The sequence below is a fragment of the Aythya ferina genome, assembly GCF_964211825.1.
Source record: "Aythya ferina genome assembly, chromosome: 18".
In the NCBI taxonomy this organism is placed as follows: Eukaryota; Metazoa; Chordata; class Aves; order Anseriformes; family Anatidae; genus Aythya; species Aythya ferina.
The window spans coordinates 1,340,631-1,361,600 of record NC_140317.1 but is presented as its reverse complement, the minus strand read 5'-3'; the positions used below and the strand labels follow the sequence as shown (position 1 = coordinate 1,361,600).

At 46.7% G+C, this 20,970-nt stretch overlaps 1 protein-coding gene across 11 annotated transcripts in view; it reads left to right on the top strand.

The window, feature by feature from the left end:
- MYOCD (myocardin) overlaps positions 1-20,970 on the top strand; it is a 248,357-nt gene that overhangs the window by 101,244 nt on the left and 126,143 nt on the right. Inside the window, exon 1 of one of the 11 annotated variants that reach the window (XM_084491772.1) lies at positions 15,748-15,765. The exons of the other annotated variants lie outside the window; for them this stretch is intronic. The gene's annotated coding sequence lies outside the window, so the exon portion shown is untranslated. Of the gene's footprint in view, positions 1-15,747; positions 15,766-20,970 lie in introns of those variants that run through there. 11 annotated transcript variants of the gene reach the window in all.

The following is a 20,970-nucleotide window of genomic DNA, read 5'->3' as shown; positions in this document are numbered from 1 at the left end:
ACAAGTTGCCCATGGAGTTTGTGGATGCCCCATCCCTGGAAGCATTCAAGGCCAGGCTGGATGTGGCTCTGTGCAGCCTGCTGTAGTGGTTGGCAACCTTGCCCAGAGCAGGGGGGTTGAAACTAGATGATCTGTAAGGTCCTTTTCAACCCAGGCCATTCTATGGTTCTATGATTCTATGATTCTATGTTCTGTGGTTCTATGATTCTATGGTTTAACGTGGTAGGTATGCAGGAGTTGTGAGGGCTCCAGAATCCAGACAGTAACGTTAGCAAATGTAGGAGATGAGACTTGTTTCACTCCACAGCCTGGTGCTTGCTCCTTCTCCTCCTTGCAGGGCAATGTCAGAAGAGTTGTTTTAAGCCCACCAGACAGTGACTGGCTAGGAGCTAGGCTCTTTGTCCCCACCTAACCTGGACAACTCATGCTTTGTCTCAAGTCTTAGTGTGTGAACAATAAGCTTATTGTTCTCCTTGCATTATCTTGGATTCTGGTTACATCCTGCCTATATGTGTTAACCTTGCACTTACAGCATTAATTGGTCATCTCTGATTGAGACAAACTGCCATTGAACCTGCAGTTGACTATGTCAAAGCCATAAGAGCCTCTCCCCAGCTATCTGGAAAGGATGGTTGTCTCCTAGTCACCATGGGCCCACAGGATTTTGGGCCAGGCTGGTGAGCTTTTCTGATGTGTGGAGTCAGGGTTACAGGTCCTAGTTTTGTGAATGGAGATGTCCCCTGGCTGGCAGACCCAGACATCGTGCATGTGAACTTTGGTCCTACCTCTCACTCAGGGAAGAAAGTCTGGTGAGCTCTCTGCACTCTGGCTGGGTCTTTCCTTCATTGATGCTCCCCATCCCTGAGTGCAGGTGGAGAGAACGGGTCAAAGCCAGCTCTGGTGGGGCTTAGCAGAGGGAAAGGCGAGCAGGCATCAGGGCTCAGCTGTGTTGGTGAGTGTCTGCCTGAGCATGCAGCTGCCTAAATCCCAGAGATTACTCACAGCAACCTCAGCACAAGAGTTACTGCTCAAGGGAAAACTTCAATGTCGAGAGCATGAGTAATAACTAAGCTGGCACTTAACGGTTCAAACAGAAGATAAGAGCTAAGGCTAGCTTCTTAGAGGGCTCATTTTATCTCTTTTATATATGTCACAACTGAAGAAATGAAGAATATAAAAGTTATTTATTAGCGTTTTGTTCCTGCAGTACTTTAATCATGTCAAGTGTGCACTGACCCCATGGTACCATGGAACTGGGGAAAGGATTAACGGATTAAGGGAATCTTCTATCTCAGTAGGATCAGATTTAGGGGTGATCTTCCCCCTCTGACCCCTTTGCAGCTCCTTCCCGTTGGCTTGTGAAGCTGTGGTGCTGCTCCTGTTCAGCTCTGAACCTTCCCTTCAGGGTGAAGAAGACATTTTGATACTCTGGGAAGGAGGCTGGAGGTGGTTTGGCTGTGGGCACTCACCCTGTCCCACCAATCATCACCTCTTTCCAGTGAGGAGAGGATCCTCCTGCAGCACTGACCAGAGTGCTCTGCAGTCGTACCCAAGTGGACATGCTGCAAGTACCAGCTGCAACAGTCTGGTATTAGCGGAGGCTGCACAGAAAGGTGAGAGAGCTGGTGAAGTTCTGGAAAAATGAGATTGATATAGGAAAATGTAAGATAACATCTCAGGAAAAAGAAAAAAAAAAAAAAGAAAAAAAAAAAGGAAGGAAAAAGGGTGAAAGGATGGAGGAAGTGACAAACTTCAATTCAGTAAGTACAAAATAAGTGTTAAGTTTCCTTGATTCTGTGATACCAAACTTGGCACTGCTGTGTGTAATAACTTCTGCCAAAAAATGATCTTGCTTACAGTAACTGTCCTAGCTGTGAACCAGGTGGCTCTGAAGTGGCAGTCCCTGTAGCTGCTGAGAGTGACTGAGCTGAGTAAGAGCCGGTTGCTACAGAGAGCAGTCACTGGTCCAGGAGCTTAGCAGTGCCCTGGGGCACTGTGGCATCCAGAGAGTAGTGTGGAAAACTGAATTTTATTCAAACAAGTTTATATTGGTGCAGAAATGCTAACCATTTAACAGCAGTTTGAAGCATTGCATGTCTAACTGAGCTAAACAGCAATGAAAGGTGCGGCATTCTCAGTCTACACAGACCATCAGGGTGTTTACGCGGCACAGGCAGAGGGATTGCTTCAGGGGTTCAGAAGTAGAAAAGGTCAATAATTAATTATTGAACAGATGTGACAGTTTTGCCTGCATCTTCCTATCATTTGGCTGTGAGCAGGTGGTGACTGTCTTGAATCTGTCTGTGATGTGCAATTAATCTCTGTCACTGAACAATTCTTGACCCTCGAAACATTTGCATGCTGTATATGTACCAGAAATTCAAGCCTGTGCCCTTTGACGGTACTCCAGTTAGGTCCACATGCTCAGGTCTTGCCTCAGCATCTGCTCCCACAAACTGAGAAGGAAACAAGGTATTTCTGGTTCCAGATAGGATGTATGCAATATCCCCTTGCAGGGTGAATTTTAAATATTAAAATCCGATCCACCAGCTGTAGTGTGGGCTATTCAAACATTTAAGCTCGGAGATAACCTTTCTTAATTATTCTTGTTCGTGGTGTCCTTCTGCTGACTCAGTTCTGGAAATCAAATAAGAAACATGTTGGAGCACAGCAAGAGTGGATCTGCCTGAATATCTCAGTGGGCATCAGAGAGTATTCAGGAGAATCCCTGTGTGCCAAGAACAACCAGAGTATTGTGATGCTCATGCACAAAGGTGCATATGTTTTTTATTCTGGTTATCAGGACCAACTCCAGCTGGAAGATGGAAGAGTCTTCTAGGAACAAAACATCATTACACGATGGTCAAAGGGCTGGCAAATGCAATTATGGGTTTGGGCCTGTCTCAACTGATCTGAGCATACCAAATATACTCTCACTGCCACTTTGCAGAAATGGTGTTTTGACAACTTTAATTCCTCTGATATCATCTTACACAAAAACTCCTGGATTTTGGCATTAATAACACCCTTTAACGAATGATTGGTACCTCTGAAGTAAACCAAACCAGAGTTCAAGGCAATTAAAGCTTAAATTTACAATTTAAGAATAAAGTGTAGCTTGTTAACAACAAATAGAATGAGTAACAATCTTTGCAGTTCAGGTCACTCACTTTTTGTCTCAAAGGTCTTTCTTTTGTTAAAAACCCCGAATAACACTCAGGACGAGGATTCCTCACAGCATATATCAGCCCTGTGCTAGATTTGTTTGAAACATGGCACTGAAATCAGTTGAGTTGCATCAGAGAATGAGGTTGGAGACAAAGAGTTGATTTTGCCCATTTTTCCAGATTCTTATGACTTTTATTTTGAGAAGCTCCACCACATGCAAGCTATGGAGCAGGACAAGACATTTGGCAGAGATGGTGCTGTGTATGTCAACATGTGCCTCTTGCTATCCTAGAGAAAAGATGCCCAAATTTGGGCACATTATAAACACTTGAAAAGTTTCAGTTCCACACAGCCTCAGTAGAAATCAGCTGAAGTTTAGCATCTAAAATCTTGCAAGGGTTTGTCTGCACTGGTCATGCTACAGCCCCATTCAGTGGGTTGTTCTTGAGTTCTGCTGAGGACGGGCTAGTGAGAGGAGCAGGCTCTGGATGGGCCCATCCTGAAAAACAGCACAGATCCTGGGGCCAGAGAAAGAAAATGGGAGAAGGTTCCTGTGGTGGAGATGGGCTCAGGAGGATGGATGGGACCCACAGGGAAGCAGCATGGGGATCAAGGTAGAGAATGGATAGGATGGGTGCTAGGATGAGGGTCTGAGATGAGTGGATCTGGGAGCAAGTGACACTGGCAGAGAACTGGACAACAGAGCTGGAGACCATGCAAAATGCAGAAAAGAGATGCTGAAGTATCCAGGAATTTGAGGGAAGAGGTACTTAGATCAAGCTTTGAAATTTCAGTCGTGATCAACTTTCTTTTAATAGGCATTGTATGAAAGTAGGTGGGACGTTCTGTTGTCCCATAGGTGTGTGTCCTAAACACAGGGAACATAGAAAGGTGCAGGAGCAAACCCAAGGACATGTGGCAAGCCAGTGGTGGGCGCGAGGCCTCCCATCTTCCATGTCTGTAACCACTCCCGGCCTTGTCCTCTTCCATACACAGGTCAACATGACAGGCACCCCCAGAATCACAGACTGGCTGGGGTTGGAAGAGACCTCTGCAGGTCATCTGGACCAATCTCCCTGCTTAAGCAGGTTGCCAGGAGCATGTTGAGGTGGCTTTTGAATATCTCCAAGGAGGGAGACTCCACAGCTTCTCTGTGCAACCTGTTCCATTGCTAAGTAACAAAGTGCTTCCTGGTGTACAGACAGTGCCTCCTGTCTTCCAGTTTGTGCCCATTGCCTCTAGCTCTGGTCCTGGGCATGACTGGCAAGAGCCTGGCTCCATCCTCTTTGATTTTTTCCTTCAGGTATTCAAAGACATGGATGAGCTCCCCCTGAGCCTCCTCTTCCCCAGGCTGAGCAGTCCCAGCTCTCTCAGCCCCTCCTCATAGCAATGGTGCTCCACTCCCTTCAGCTTCTTTGTAGCCCTTTTTGGGGCTCTCTCCAGTGTGTCAATGTCCCTCTTGTACCGGGGGCCCAGAACTGGACCAGGTGCTCAAGGTGTGGCCTCACCAGAGAGGAGAAGGATCACCTCTCTTGACAGGATGGCAATACTTTGCCTAATGCAGCCCAGGATACTATTAGACTTCTTTGCAGCAAGAGCACATGCTGACTTCTGTTCAGTTTGGTATCCACCAGAACTCCCAGGTCCTTTTCTGCAGAGGTGCTTTCCATCAGGGTTGCCCCGAGCATATTTTATTGTGTGGGCAGAAGGGATGGTTTTCAGCCAAATTGTCTCTGGGGTATTGAATCTATAGAACCTATTGAATCTACATTGCATTACTACAAGGAGGGAGAGTGACCAGGTGGATGTTCTGCAAGACATGAATCCACTTTTTAAAGAGAGATAAAGGAACTGGCTTGGGACAAGTTTATTGCCTGAAGCAGCAGGAAAGCACCACTGTCTGTCTGAGTTATCAGATCTGTTATGGTATATAATGCCTTCTGGAAAGGAATGGACAAACACACACAGCTCAGAGCAAGTCACACATGGGGATCGAGTCCCTGCCTGGGCAAGAGGTCTCACTCCATCTCAACTAATTTCAGCTGATGATTTGGGCAACTCAAAGTGGTGTTTGACCTCAGGAACCAGAGGCCAGAGTTTTTAGGACACAAGGAAATGGCTTCAAATTGTGCCAGGGGAGGTTTAAATTGGATGTCAGGAAGAATTTATTTGCAGAAAGTGTCATTAGGCATTGGGACGGGCTGCCCATGGGAAGTGGTGGAGTTATCACCTCTGGAGGTATTTGAGAGATGTGTGGACATGGTGCTTAGGGACGTGGTTTGGTGGTAGACTTGGTGGACTTGCTAGTGTTAGGTTGATGGTTGGACTTGATGATCTTAAGGGTCTTTTCTGGCTTAAATGATTCAATGAGTCTGTCCCTGTGGAGGATCTGTTTCTTGCTGTTGATCAGGAAGAAGGCTCAAGGTGGTAGCTCTCCTAATTTTAGACTCCAACTGACATGCCCAATTTAAGGAGAGTGAATCTGGGTTTATACAAAAAGGAACTGCGGCACCCATAAGTGCAACACTGGCCACCTGGAGTTTTACCCTTGCCAGTTTCACCCCAGCAGTCATCTAATTCCATATTTAAGAATTTAAGCTAATTAGAGAGTAGAGGTGTTGAAAGAATTTTTGTCCTATCATGTTCCCCAGGGAACACTGTTTCCTGAATGTCCTTGCCAGTGACTGTGGACTTCCATCATCGTAAGCTGGAGGAAAAAATCTTTTGAGGGTGCTTTGTGCTTTCCTTTGTAAACCAGAACCCTGTTATTGTCCAGGGTGGATGCCAGAGGCATATTCTTTACTTTGGGAGCAGAGGAAAGACCACAGACAGGCAAATAACACAGGTTTTATTTATACTTTTATCAAATAGATATTTATTAGGTAAATACCTAACATTGTACTGGGGATGAGAGTGGATGGGTGGTAGCTAGTCTAAGGGATGATGTCCTGTGTATCTGATCTGGCTGCAACTGTGCCTAATGCTCGGGTTCTGTGTTGAAGGCACACACGACACTGCACTACTGCTCTTCTCTGTCACAGGAGGGGTTTACTGCTGAGCCCCTTGGATGTAGCTAGTGTGTAATATAAAACCAGAGCTTTGGCTGCTCATACCTGTGCTTCAGAAACTGCAGACTTGCCTCTAGCATTATGGAGGGGCATTAGCAGAGTGAAGGTCAGTTGGCTCTCCCCATCAACTGGTATGGTCCCTTCTACACCCCACAAAGTGAAAGTGGCCCCAAAAGCTGAAAATTCACAGAAAAATGAGAGCTTTCTAGCAATGACCGGGACACTGAGATCCTGTGCTTCACTAGGAGTCTGGGATATAGCAGGAAGAAAGACAAAGGCCATAGCTAAATACTGGAGCTCTGTTTTTACAGGCCGTCACCTAGACCTCACTTTGCACTTCTGCATTCCACTGCCACATGGAAGGAGGTCACTGTGGAAACTTGGAGTCTTCTAACCCACTGCTTCCCTGAGACCTCATCCATCTCCCATAGCAGCAGCTGGGGAGACCTCCAAGTCAGGGCTCCGACCTATCTGCTCTGTGCCCTCAGGTTTGTCATCTGAGCTTGGAAGTGAAATGGAAGAAGGACTGCTATCTGTGTATGCATAGAGAAGACCAAATGGTCCTGTCTGCTCACAGAGAGCAAGTTTCCAAAAGTGTGACTGTGTTGTCTCATCAGGATTAATTTTTCGCTCTCTGAGAAACAAAAGACCCACTTGTCCACATTCTCATCCCTAAAACCTGCTAGTCCTTTAGCAGCCACTTTGTGCAGTGGTTTTAGTGATGAAAATCTCATTGAAGTCAAAGAGCTATTGTTTCTGAACCACTGTGGAAATCAGGAACCCTGCCCCCAATGCTCTTGAAACATAAGCAGGCAGGAACTGCTGTGTGCAGTTCTTGGGCATCCCTCTGCAGGCAAAAAAGGGAGGACAAAAGCAAGCCTCTTAAATCCTGCATGGAGGCATCGTTCTTGGGAAAACCAGTACAAAATCAGTGCAGAGCAAGAGATTATGCTCAGGACATGCCTGGTCAGGCTCACACACACCATGGGGTCTTTAAGAGCTCAGCCTGGAGTACAGCTTCTGGCACAGCCAGATTTCTCCCAGCAGCCAACTGCAGCTGTCTTTGCATCTGCTGCACCTCAGCAGAAACCCTGTGTGTGACACAGAGGGACTTGCTGCAGGCACAGCAGTGCCTGCCATGGCACTTACCACTCTCAGGACTGTCAGAGGAAAAAAGGGGAAGCATTAGGTCTGGAAGGCAGGAACATACCAAAACCTGCACTTGGAAACTGGAAGTGTCTGTTACATTCCTTGTTCTCACCCATGCCCTGTGCTTAGCATGACGCTTGTTTACAGCTTTCTGTGAATGCATAGGATGAGATGGGATGGACCATGCATTTCCCAGGAGCAGTGCCCACATCTCCACTCCAGGTGCCCTTCCCAAGCAATGGGGCTCTGTGGCAGTGTGACGGAGCTGTCTGCAAAAAGTTGCTACGAGGAGCTTCCAGCCTGCCTGCCTACACGACAGGGAAAGGGTTGAGCCAGCAGCCAACATATAGCCTATTGGCCTGGATACCGAAGTCAGAACAAACAGACATAGAACTGGGACATGAAGGGCTGGGGTTTTGGGGTTTGGCTGCAAGAAGGTGGCTGTCCCTTTGGGGGAGGTTGAGAAGAATCAGAAACCTTGTGGGAGATGCTACCTTTGAACATCTCATGAACTTCCTGATATATCGTAGAATCATAGAATCACAGAATGGTTTGGGTTGGACAGGAGCTTAAAGATCATCTAATTCCAAACCCCTGCCATGGGCAGGGACACCTCCATGAAACCAGGTTGCTCCAAGACCCATCCAGCCTGGCTTCGAACACCTCCAGGGATGGGGCATCCACTGTTTCTCTGGGCAGCCTGGGCTAGGGCCTCACCACCCCCAGAGTGAAACATTTCCTCCTTGTATCTAATCTAAACTTAACCCTTTTTTAATTTAAAGACATTCTCCCTTGTCCTACCACCACACCCCCAACACAGAGTCCCTCCTCAGCTTTCCTGCAGCCCCTTTAGGCACTGGCAGGCCACTGGGAAGTCACCCCAGAGCCTTCTCTTTTCCAGGCTGGACAACCCAAACTCCCTCAACCTGTCTTCGTAGGAGAGGTACTCCAGCCCTCTGAGCATCCTCACAGCACTTCTCTGGACTCACTCCAACAGCTCAGTGCCCTTCTTGTGCTGGGGGCCCAGAGCTGAACGCAGGATGGGTCTCATGAGAGTGGAGCAGATGGGAAGAATCACCTCCAACTGGCCCAACTGCTGGCCACAGTGAAGCCATCAGCTGCTGAAGAGGGGAGCTCTGAGAGCACGTGGACCGGCTGTGCCAGAGCACTGCTGCTCAGCACCACTCTCTTCCCGTGCCTGCTGTCTGAGACTGTCCCAGTGAGGCTGATGGGCTCCTACCAGCAGAGCTAACCTGCTTCAACTTCTGAAGGTGCTAGAAACTGTCAGCTGTTCTTCTACCTCTATTTAGAAGTGGCTGAGCTGGTTTTGCTTAAGTTTCGGCAGTTGTAGGAAAACTTAAGCCTGACATTTGATTTCCAGCTAATCTGATGGCAGAAGTTGTAAAAAAAATCTTTTCTTAAACATGGAAACTGTATTATCAGCAGGTGTTTGTGTTCTGCTTCATTTTTTTGTTTTCATAAAAATATTCTGCAGAAAATCTGGTTAGGATGTTTTTTCGACATTGTAGCAGGTGATAGTATTATTCCAGTGCTCAGTGATTAAGAGTAAGGACTCTCACGGAAAGCATAAGGCAGCCCTAATTAGAAGCTCAGTATGTTTCTCAGCCTAGAGCAGTTGTGTTTAATCCTTCCTTATATGTCATTCTTTCCAGTGCCCCAACTTTTCCCATCAGTTCCACATTCTCTGCAGTCTGCCTCAATGCCACTGCACTCAGCACTGGTAGTCTTTTTCCGTGATGTCTCATCCCCAAGCAGAACAGCTCTGCACTTATGATGGAAATGCTGTGGCTTTGTATCAAACCATTACAAAGTTTCCTTCTGTTTCTCACCTATCCAACATTATCTAAAACGTGTGCCTAGAGTCTACAGTCCCCACCTTCAGGACCCACCTTCAGCTGGTGACTTTAGATTCAAGCAGGCAGCAGATGCTCCTGGTTTGTGTTATCTGCAAGGGATGGGAGAGCCTTGTGCATATCAGGCAATCCCAGTCTCCCTGGAGTGAGATCTCAGCTGTACTAGTCCATGGCAGTGTGATGTTGGGTGAGGACAAGAAAGCCTTGCCTTCACGAAGTCTGCACCAGCCGCAAGGCCCAGGAACAGTTCAGAGGCAGGCTCCTGTCCTGATGCCTCGGGTGAGAGGAGATGAGGTTGGGTGAGGGAGATGCTTTGGGTGCTGAGAGAAAGCAGGATAGTTAGGAGCCCTGAGGAGGTGTCTGAGTGCCCCAAGAGAAGTACATGCCCACCTACCTGGGATGGAGGGGAGTTGCCTGGAATAGGTGGGTATCTGCACTACTCCTAGCACAGTGTTTTCTCCTGGGACATCTCCACCCCATTCTGCAGTAGCAGTAGCCCATCTCAATCTGCTGGAGTTGCATGGTCAGGTAAGAAAACCCCTGTAACATCATGTTCAGTGGTAGCTGCCATAGGAAGCATGTTCTTGTAAGTGACAAAAATTGTTCCTTTGCGATTTATGTCTGCTCTCCTGCAGTGTGCAGGGGCTGACACACAATCCTTTCTGCACAAAAGTTCAGCTGGTATCTCATCAATTCACAACCCCAGTACACAGTAACACTGCTGTCGTCTCTGTATCCTGACCCCATGGGCTATGGTGTTATTCAACAGAAAGGGTACTAGACTAAACTATCCTACTCATAAAGATAGTGCAATGTACGGCATGAGTGTGCAGCCACTGTGCCAGTGCTCTGCAGGCAGGTTTGCTCTGCTAAGTGTTGTCTGACAGGATATGAGAGTTGGACTGTATTTACACTACCCAGGTTGTTATATAGTTACAGGCTGGAAGACAGGGAAAAGGAATAGTGGTAGGGGGTAGGGGAGGGAAAAACAAACCTGGAAGAGCTGCAGACTCTGATTCAGGTTTTGTTTGTTTGTTTGTTTGTTTGTTTACAACTTCTAGCCCTCTGTAATCCAGTGAGGGTGAGCAGAGCTGCAAGAGCAACACCAGGACCCTGGGTGGATGTGTGATGGGTGGGAAAGAGTACTGCACTTCTCACTACAAACACCTATGGCATACTGTCATGGCTTTCCCCATGGGAAATTCTCTGCTTTCTTCTGGCAGGACACAAGGACACAGTTGCACACTCCTGCTGGGCTGGTAGTTTAAGGAAGGTCAAAGAAATGAGTCTTCTGCTCAGTGCAGATAGAAAGATAACAACAGATGAAATCATAGGGCTGAAGAGTTCAATGCTTTCTTTGCTCCAGTTGTTGCTGGAGTGATTAACGTCGATGAAGTGATTAATGCAATTAACTAGCTACAAAGGGGGAGATATCTGGATAAAATAAGGAAAGAATCAGCTTGAGAGTGCTTAAATGAATGAAATCTACTTATTTTCATCTCAGCTGGGCCCGCTATAATTCTGCTGAATTTCCATAGGTCATTTACGGAACTAGAGTCATCTCATAACTGCTGGTGGCTCTCCCTGAGAAGATAGACAGGGATAAGATCACGCCCGTCCTCAGGAGGGGAGAAAGGAGATAGAAGGGATAATCCTTATAATGCAAATCATTCTGGGAAATCTGGAACAAAAAATCTAATGTGCCATTTGCAGAGTAGACTAGGACATGATGAGGTGTGGCAGCCAGCTGACATGGATTTGTCAAGAAAAATGTAATGTTGAAATACTTCATTTCCTTTGTGCTCGTGTATGTGTTACAGGCAGGGAGAAGCAGTAGCTGTCAAATAACTTAATGTTGCAGAGATTTTTCATGCTGTCAGATGGTACCCTTGTGTACTTGTAGAGGAGAGAGAGTCTGTGTGTAATTGGTGAGGGCTGGTCGCAAAACAAGGTAGCAACTATGCTCAGTGGTTGGTATTGTTTAGTGCTTGTCTGGGGTGAAAGAGATAACCAGGTCACAGGTGGGCTACCTCTGAAGACTTCCACTAATAATAAGCAGAAAGATGGAGCAGGTGTTATTTACCACTTTGGTGACAGGTCGTAGACTGGGAAGAACAGGAAGTTCATAGCAGGGTAGGGATAGAAATCAGACTGACTTAAAGCCACTGTAGAGCAGACTGAAAACAATGAGGTCCCATTCCTTGCAATACACGTGAGGGTGGGCCACTGAGCAAGGTCATACCTTTTCTCCAGTGGCTGTGCTAGACCTTGGGGTGCCATCAGGATGGGGATTTCTTGCAACCACTAGCAGTATGCAAACCCCTTGGAAAGTGGGTTGGTATCTTCAGCCAGATGCTCCCTCCTGCAAGACTGGCCAAGGATAGGAGAGCTGTTGTGGTGGACTGTCCCTGTGCTGAGCTCCCAGATCATTGTCCATAGTCTGACCATTGGACACAGAGTCCCATGGACACAGAACACTGAGAAGAGTCATAAATTTTCCTTCAGAACCCTTTTCCAACAGAAAATTATCCCTCTTTTAAACTTAGCAGATTTTATTTAGCAATCTGAAATGCCATCTGTCTGGCAGCTTCATGTCTGCCTGATGAAAGTAAGCCCAACTGTCACAAGCCTTTCAGACCAAGAGCCAGGGGAATCAAACACTCCAGCCATCTGTTTGTGCCACTCGGGAGTACTGAGGGAAGGACATCTGGAGGGCTGAAGACAGGAATGCATTGGAGCCAGCAGCCTCTGAAATCAAAACTGAAATAGCAAGAGCCTTTCCTGACAGTGGGGATCAGGGCTCTATGTCCATTTCATTTCTCCATCTCCTACCTGCACCTGGGGACAGAGGATATACCAAGCGGGTTTAAAAGGGAAGCAGGTTGGAACTGAATTCCTGCATTGCATCTCCATCCTTGGAGGTGTTCAGGACTCAGCTATAATAAGCCGTGACTTGATTTCATGTTGTCCTGCTTTGAGCAAAAGTTTGGCCTAGAGATATGTACAGAGGTCACCAACACACCAGTTACTGCACAAGAGTGAGAGGAAACCTTCATGGAAATAGCCCATACTATGTGTAATCCCCCCAGGCGTGAGCACCTGCTGCCTGTAAGGACTCCATCTTCTTTCCCTTCTTTTCCATCTTCCACCAGTGTTTAAAACACGTGGAGCCAAAGTGGAGACAGAAGTTTCAGCACTGACAGTGAAAGCATTGTCCTCTCTGCCCTGGCCCACACTGTGGTGGGAGAATCAGACCCATTCATAGCCCCTCATTCAAGTGGGGTAACTCGGGACAGGGAGCTCAATTCCATCTCTCTCCCTGAGTGGCCCTACATCTGCTCCAAGCTGAGCCCATTTTTTGAAAATAAGGAGAAAGATGCTGCTCTGTTTTTTGATTGTAGGTTGGCCAGGAGACACTAAAAAGATGTATATGTGAAAAGCAATCATCTTAGCTGAGTTTGCCATAATTTGCTTAGCTGAGCTGCCATAATTTGTGTGAAAAAGAGAAATGCTGGTGGTGTTGCAGCAGGTCCTAAAGAGAACTTATCTGGAAGGCCACTGTGATTCAGATTACTCATTTGGAAGAAAAAAGCTGAACTCAAGTTGAATTAGGTGCAAATGGTTCATAGGATGAGCAGCCATATGTATTGGCCTGTGTGTATGTGTTGTGTAGTGTTGGAGGAACAGCAATTCATCCATCGGGGAGAGCAGTGCTTGCTTGGGGCAGGGCCTTGTGTGGGGAGAGGAGCTGGCAGGAGATACCTCTCTTTTCCAGCCTACGCAATATGTGCAGGATTCCCACATATCACCATTATTTGCCTGCCAGCAAAGAGCTAAGGAAAGTTCTGGCAGAGTCCCAGGCTCCCTGCTCCCACTGCCAGTTCAGGAGGCAGCAATGTGCTACAGGCATACTGCTGCTCCAGGTTTCATTTGCTGTGGCTCCATTAGCTAAATTTTCTGCTTTTCCTAGTTATGTTTGTGAAAAGATGGAAGTAATCACATCTGTCAAGACTATGATGTGCAATGCTGGCAGTCAGACCTTCAGGAGGCAGAGCTCAGAGCACGTTTCTCATCCAGGCTTCAGTTCTAAAGCATAGACCACTTTCTCCAATGGCTGCCCTCACCCAGAGCATTTTCACTGTTTGACTTTCACTGTTTGACTTTGGCTGTGTTTCCTTCTCAGCATTTGTTGTGAGTGTAATGGTGGGATGGGACAGTGGAAAGCTCTTGTGCTTTACTCAGCCCCAGACACTTCTTCCATTGGGCACGTACAAGTGAGTGGACACCATGGATGGGCAGAGTCTGCTTAAGATTTCACAGCAACCAGATGGATGGAGAAGAGGACCTGGCCTCCTGTCTCCTCACAAAGTGGCACAGTCCACCACCGTGTTTCAGCAGGATTTGGGGGGTATCTGAGTCTTATTGCATATGCCCAGGCATCTTGATGTCTCCTATCTGCCAAGGACTGTGAGGGGGAAGGTAGAGTCTTCTGATTCTGGTCCACAGGATGCTGTAAATCTTGGGGAGCTGTTGCTGTGAAGCGCTTCACAGCACCAAGCCTGCAGTCTATTGAGAAAAGCCAATACCCTTCTGTCTGTCAGATGGCACTTAACCGCTGCTGTTATTCTAGATGAGTGAACACTTGTGTTATATTTTCCAATAGCAAAAACTGGGGTCAGCAGGGTGTCTGCTGTTTTAGCCAAATCCAGATGGGGTTTTCCTATAAACAAGTGCACACAGAATATTTATACAGGCGATGGCACCTGACGCCTTAACACTTAGGCCATCCTATTGAGTAGCCACTCATACTATAAGTCACTTCAGTGCATTAAGTAAATATTTTAATATAGCCATGTCACTGTTTATTATATAATGGCGGGGGCCCAAATCTTGCCTAATGCTTGGTTAAAAAGTCAGTTTACACCATCCTTTACAGTGAATCAAAGAATGCATAAACGGGGCTCTTTTGTTACTCAGAGCTCTGTTTACTTTACTTTTCTGTAAACCTTTCGAAACACTTGCTTATAAGAGCTGATAGAACCCAGATTTTCCCTTGGGGCTGAGGTGTTCATGATGTCGGGAAGGTACTGCACCAGTAATCAATGGAGTTTCCACTGAGCAGCCACAGCCTCGTCCCTCAACATCTCTTTCCAGCTCTGGTTTGAAACCAGTTCGAGGTGGCATAAAGAAGAGAGAAGCCCAGCAGGTCCTGCTGCAGCACAGGTAGCACTGCCTTGTGGTGACAGACCTGGCACTGAGAGTGGATGGTAGCACTTCCAAGGGAGAATCACTTGAAGCTGCTTCTCTAGATTAAGGGATATGTGATTTACTGACCAGAGCAATGTGTTCATCCTTTCTTTTCTTAATTTCTTGCTCTCTTCACCTGACTCTCCACACCCTAATGCTGCACCAACATCACAACCTCTCCCAGCACACTGACTTCCTTTGCCTCACCCTGCAGCATGCTGCTGAGATCTTTGTGGCCTGCAGGGCTGCAAATTAATGTTTTGCTTAAGACCAGTGATCAAATTAGAGAAATCAGTAATGCACTGGGGACTTCAAAGGTCTGTCTCAGGTTCTGAATCAGAAGAGTTTAGGATCTTGCCGAGGAGCACATGGTATCTTCATCACTGCACACTGCCTCACGGTCACCCCTCTGCACCTTCAGCTCTTCCTCATACATCTACCAGTGGTATGGGTCTTGCTACAGAAACCAAAGCCTCTGCAGACAAGTAGGGCGAGGTTAGGACAGGGGAAAAGCCCATTTGTAACCATGACATCTGAATTGCTCTTGAGAAAGAAAAAGGTTGTATAGGAAGATGCCAGAGCCATTTGTGAAGGGGTTGTTCCTCCTTGTGCTAACTCAGCAGCTTTCTGAGTGCCTGGCAGAGCTCCTGGGTGCTCTGAGCTAATACACATCTGGTACAGGATGGTGGATTGTCCCATAGGTAGGGGATTTCAGCTGGCTTGGGTAGTTCAGCCACATGGGCAGTGGGATGAGCTAAGTGCATGTGCCAGGCACAGGTGGCAGCACAAAACATACATGGAGCAGCTTTACAGATCTTCCCCAAGTGAACAGACAGAATTTGCAGAATACCATGCACTCATCCTGCACAGGAGCTCCCAGGAGCACCAAGGCCAGCTGTGCCAGGTGCAAGAAAGGCTGTAGAGCACTGGGGAGGCTGCAAGGTATGCTCTGTTCCTAGGGACAAAGGAACCCCAAGAGAGGGGAGAGGACAGGGCCATTCTGCAGGAGGCGATGGGGCTCATGGTGACCCTGAGAATGGCAGAGTCATTTACGTAGCAGGAAAATCCTTCCTCTGGCTGGTCATTTCCATACACTGGGCTGCACTCACCCACAGGACGTCCTTAGACTTCTTGGTGTCTTCTCCATCCAGCATCTGCTTCCGGTTACTCTACCAAAACAACAAACGTGAACGCAATTTTAAAGCATCAGTTCTGAAGCTGATCTAAATCAGAAAATCACCCCTCTGTGGGTTTCTAAGGTAACTGATCTCTGTATCCTCCATGTACATTAATGGTTTCAGCACTTAGCACCTTTGCTCCCTGGAAAGCAAGGAGGTTTGGGGCTGGCCAGACCCAGTGCTTGAGTTCATGGGTGGATCCTTTTGTGTGGCTGAGAGAGGAAGGGCCTCCCTCCTGCCCTGGGACTCATCCAGCCACTGGCTTTGCTGCCTGCAGCCTGGTTTCTGAATAATATCAGGGGATGCACAGTGTCAGACACATATGTCTGGGGGAAAATGCATGGCATCATTCATTCTGCAGGATCAGGGCATGTGTGAGGATGGTCTCTCACCCTGCTGCATTCTCTCCTGCCACGTGTGGATTGCAGCAGGATTAGCAGAGTGTAAATCCCTAATCTCCTGGGTCTCTGGCCCCTGCAATATATTGTTCTCTATTTCCCCCAGGGCCGGCTTGTTCCACTCGGTAATTGGAAAGTATTTATCTGTGTCATATTAAGAGCCATTTGGGATAACTGTGAAATTGGCAGCCCCAGCCCTCCTTTGTTTAGACCAGGGTATAATTTGGTTAATTTTAATGTTTTTTTTTTTTGGTGGTGGTGTTTTTTTTTTGTTTTTTTTTTTTTTTTAACTTTGCCACAAGAAGGCGGAAATTTAGATTCCATTATTTAGCAAGTAGCTCTGAGGAATGTCCTTTGGCAGCCAGGGGATGCAGTGGGGCCATGGAGCTCCTCACAACTTTGGAGCATTAGCTGTGCCTAACTCATTGATCCCTGTCCTGCTCTGCCAGGCCCAAGAGCCCTTGCCATGTCTCCATCCTCTCCTGATCCATGCATGTTTCTCCTCCCTGCCTGCACTCCACTGTGCTGTGAAACATTTGATGGGCAGTCATTGCAGCAGGTTCATCTGTGGAAAACATTGTCTGAGAGTATAAAAATGTATTTACTGTGCTCAAAAGACAGATCAGCCTAATTGAAGGTTTGGTCTCCCACAGTGGACACATGGCTAGAGGAAAGCATTGAATTCTTCGGGATCCTTCTTCCTGTAATCTATTTTTTAATCATCTGTGCCTCAGAGGCTTCTTGAACCAGGCCTGGCACCTGTGTTTAATACCCGGAACACATCCAGCTCTTGGGTACATGCAACATCCTGCAACAGAGTTCCATAATTTAACCATAAACTGTGTCAGATAATTCCTCCTTTTCTTTTGACTTTTTAAAAACTGATGATTGAGCATTTCATTGGTTCTCCTTAGTTTCTGCAGTGTGAGAAACACTGAAACAGTGAGAAACACTGTTTGGGCCACTCCTGACTGGGAAGCCCTCTATGACCTGCTGCCTCAGTCTTCTTCCAAGCTAAGAGTCACAGCCTATTTCATCTCTCTGCTGATCAATCCTCTCAGTGGATTGGTTTTCCCCATGCACATCATATTGCAATTGCATTTAATCACTCAGTCACTCAATATCTGGATATCCTTCTATAGCTGTCCATTGTCAGTTTTATTTATTTTTAAAATTTTTTAAAGCACTTTGAATAGAATCATAGAATCATAGAAATACAGAATCACAGAATCATAGAATCATACTAAATTTATTGCTACTGTTCCAGTTATCTTATTTATGTCCTTCTTGTACTGAGGGCCCAGAACTGGACCCAGCACTCCAGGTGTGGCTTCACCAATGCTGATCATCTCCATCTACCTGCTAGCAATACTTTGCCTAGCGCATTCAAGAATACCATTAGCCTTCTAAGCAGCAAGAGCACATTGCTGATTCACATTCAGCTTGGTATCCACCAGGACTCCCAGGTCTTTTTCTGCAGAGCTGCTTTCCAGCAGGGTGCCCCCAACATGTCCTGGTGCCTGGGGTTGTTCCTGTCCAGATGCAGGACTCTACATTTCTTCTTGTTGGACTTCATGATATTCTTGTCTGTATAGCTCTCCAGTCTGTTGAGGCCTCTATGGCAGCATAACCCTCTGGTGAATCAGCTACACCCTCCAGTTTCATGTTGTCTGTGACTTTACTGAGGGTGCACTCTACCCCATTGTCCAGGTCGTATTTATATTGGCACCTCCAAAGAGCTCTAGCAGATCTGAGGCATGACACTATGCTGTGAACGACATTTGTATGTGCCCTCACCGTGTCATGTATCTTCTAACTCTTCTTTTCTGTGCCATCATTATGTCTAGGGTTCGAGCTTTGAACCGCCAAGCTGGTATTCTTCTTCTTTGCTGGACCTGACTGCACCTACTGGTATTTCTGATACTTAAAGGTCATTTGTGGTTAGTGGTTAGAGAGAGCTTAAGTCTGTTAACATGACATGTGGCTTGGGGATAGGGATGCAATTGTTATAACACCATTATAATAATTTGCGCCATTAATTTGTGATCTTTCTGGGATATTTTATGAAATTGGAGAGATTTCCTCTCTCAGCTCTAGTCACCCCTTCCCAAAGCATCCTAATGTCAGCATACAACCAAAACCATTTGGGGAGACACTTCACTGCATCTAGTCTTGTAGTTATGCATATATCCTTTAGGCACAGCTTCTCCATGAAGGGTATTCCAACAGGAATCGGGATTCAGCATGGAAGCACTGGGTATCTGTCCTTGTAAAACTGTGAGATTTTGTTTCTTTCTTTTTTTTTTTTTTTTTTTTGGGGGGGGGGGTTGGGGAAGAGGGGAGGAGGGGGATACAATTTATACATGATGGAAGAGGACTGTACATCCTGCACAGCCTTACTGTGTCTTCTGATTATTTCACATACAGCCAGAGAACAGATTTCTCAGGTTTTTCAGGGAGTCATGGCCACTGAAATAAGAGGGATGAGTGATAAGAATGAGAACTTGACATGGAGTTCTAGTTAATACCGAGACTGGCCTCTTGCAATAACCCCACCTATGCTTACCTAAACATCACCCTTTTTTGGTCATTGGCCTGGTGCTTTGAGTCTGAGTGATTTTTGAAATCCTAAAAACCTAAAGACACTGAGAGGGGTTCACTCTTTGCCAATCCTAGGCTGGCTTTGACTACACTCTGTAGGCCTTTGGTCCATACATCACTGAGCAAGTCCAAGAGGAGACTGAAGAACATCCCAGACCTGGCTAAATTAGATCTGGCAGCCCACTGGGACCTAGGATTTGTGGGCTGTTTAAAACCTGTACAGGGAAGAGTTGAAGCAGTCTTTCACACAAGTCCTAAAGCCACTTCCACTTTGTGGCCACCTTACTCATGTCCCACTGTCAGTTTCCAGCAGCATTGTCTGTGATGCAATCTTGCAGAAATGCATTTTTCAGAAAATCAGACTGCACTGGAAACCTCAGAAGTGTTCAGCACTAATCCATTGCCATGTCTGGGGAGTACAAGACACTGGAGAGAGAATTCTCTCAAAGTATGGACCCAGAGCAACTGGTCACCAGCTACTCTCCAGGTTGGGCTCATCAGTAAGATCCCTGCTCCCAGCACTGCCTAACATGGTGGGTATCCAATGTCAGGCACCCTGAGTGCTATTCTGTCCCAACCATGAGCACAAAGAACATCTATGTGCTGGCACAGGGACAGCTACACTGCTTCTGAGACCTCTCATGGCTGTGGTGGAGAATGTGCTAGCTGTGGAGTGAGGCCACAGTGTGATGCAGAGCAGGTTTAAAGGCTGAACAGCAAAAGCTGGATGTGACCTCTGTCATCAGACATGTTCTTATTCACTGCTCAGGCCCACAACCTTAGAGAGTTTAGAGAGGCACACAGCCTTTCTGGGCCTGACCCACCCAATGTCCAGGTCCACTGTGTGGCCTGGCTTAGGTCAGTGCCTGCTGCAGTGGGAACATATCCCCTGGGCATGGGTCCTCTGCCAGCAGGCTGGGATCATTCCCAAAGCCCTTTTAGGTCACTCTGTGGCCTTTCCCACCCACTGAATGTTCACTGTGCCAACTTCAGATGGCCCCTGCACTGGACCAAGGGACTGTCCCAGACCAGCAAGCTGGCTCTGCCTCTAGATGTACTCCTGCCTTCACCACTTTATTAATAGTATTTGTGACAGTGGGTTTTGTTTCTTCCCCTCCTTCTGGCATCTAATAAAGAGGCTTGGGTCCAGCGTGTGCTTATTTTCCATTTCAAATCTCTGCCATGTTTTCTTTCAGAAAGATTTTGTTTATTACTTTTCTAAAATGTAGCAAAGAGACAAAGTTCAGACATAATAGCAAATGCCACAAAATTAGGACATGGTTAAATGATGCAGCAATAACCAAAGACATTCAAATGACCTTCTACAAGAGAAGCCAATGCTTGCTTGCAGAAATCTGGCAGGTGGCTGCTGGTAGGTGTGGAAGTGTGACCAGGTGAGGATTTTGGGGTGGAAGATCGCAGACAGACCTCCCTGATGGCAGAGGAGCCACACTCCATATGCACAATGAACTTCTCTTGCAAGCTGGGCTCCACTGGCCTTTTGGTGCTATCCTGAGAAGGGAGCAATCCTGGGAAGTGGACATCACCAAGACCTGTGCAAAGGGCATCCATGGTGTAAAAGCCATGTGGGCAGGCGAAGCAGAACTAGGTATGGGACAGAAGCTGCACTGCCCAGTGTTAAGCAGTGGGACTACATGGGCTGAGGGACCTCAGGTGGCATCTCAGCTTGGTGCTGCAGGGCCCCTCACAGACAAACCAGTCTCACAAGAGCCACAACCACCCTTCTGATGAAGGACTCCAGGTTGCTGAGTCCAAAGCAGTTCTCCTGTCAGTGTTTTATTTTCTTATTTTTTTTTTCCTGAATCTAAGGCTGTGCTATGTGGAAACAGCCTGGATTTTGGACATTTGTGTCCACAAAGTTCAGCATATATAAACCAGCTGCAAGGCCTGACCTCAGGAATCTTCCACACTTCATTGATATATGAAACTTGCTCATTTTCTGACCGTCAGAGATACAACTTGGCAATAGGAGCTTTAGCAGTGTCAGGGTTACTGGTAACAGTGATGCTGGCAGTGTTAAGTAGCAAGGGACACTTCCAGAACCCAGGGATTCCCATTTCACTGGAGATGGTGAAAAATATGAGTGTTGGTTGGGGCTGGATTTAAATCTAATTCTGAAAACAAAGCTGTTTCCTTTGAATCAGAAGCATGGTTGATCCTTTGAAAACAATCCGGGTATCATTGCCACTAGCAGAAACAGTTAATTGCTAAATGATTATAAATAAAGCAAAATCATATCAAACAATAGTTTAGAAATAAGAGCTAC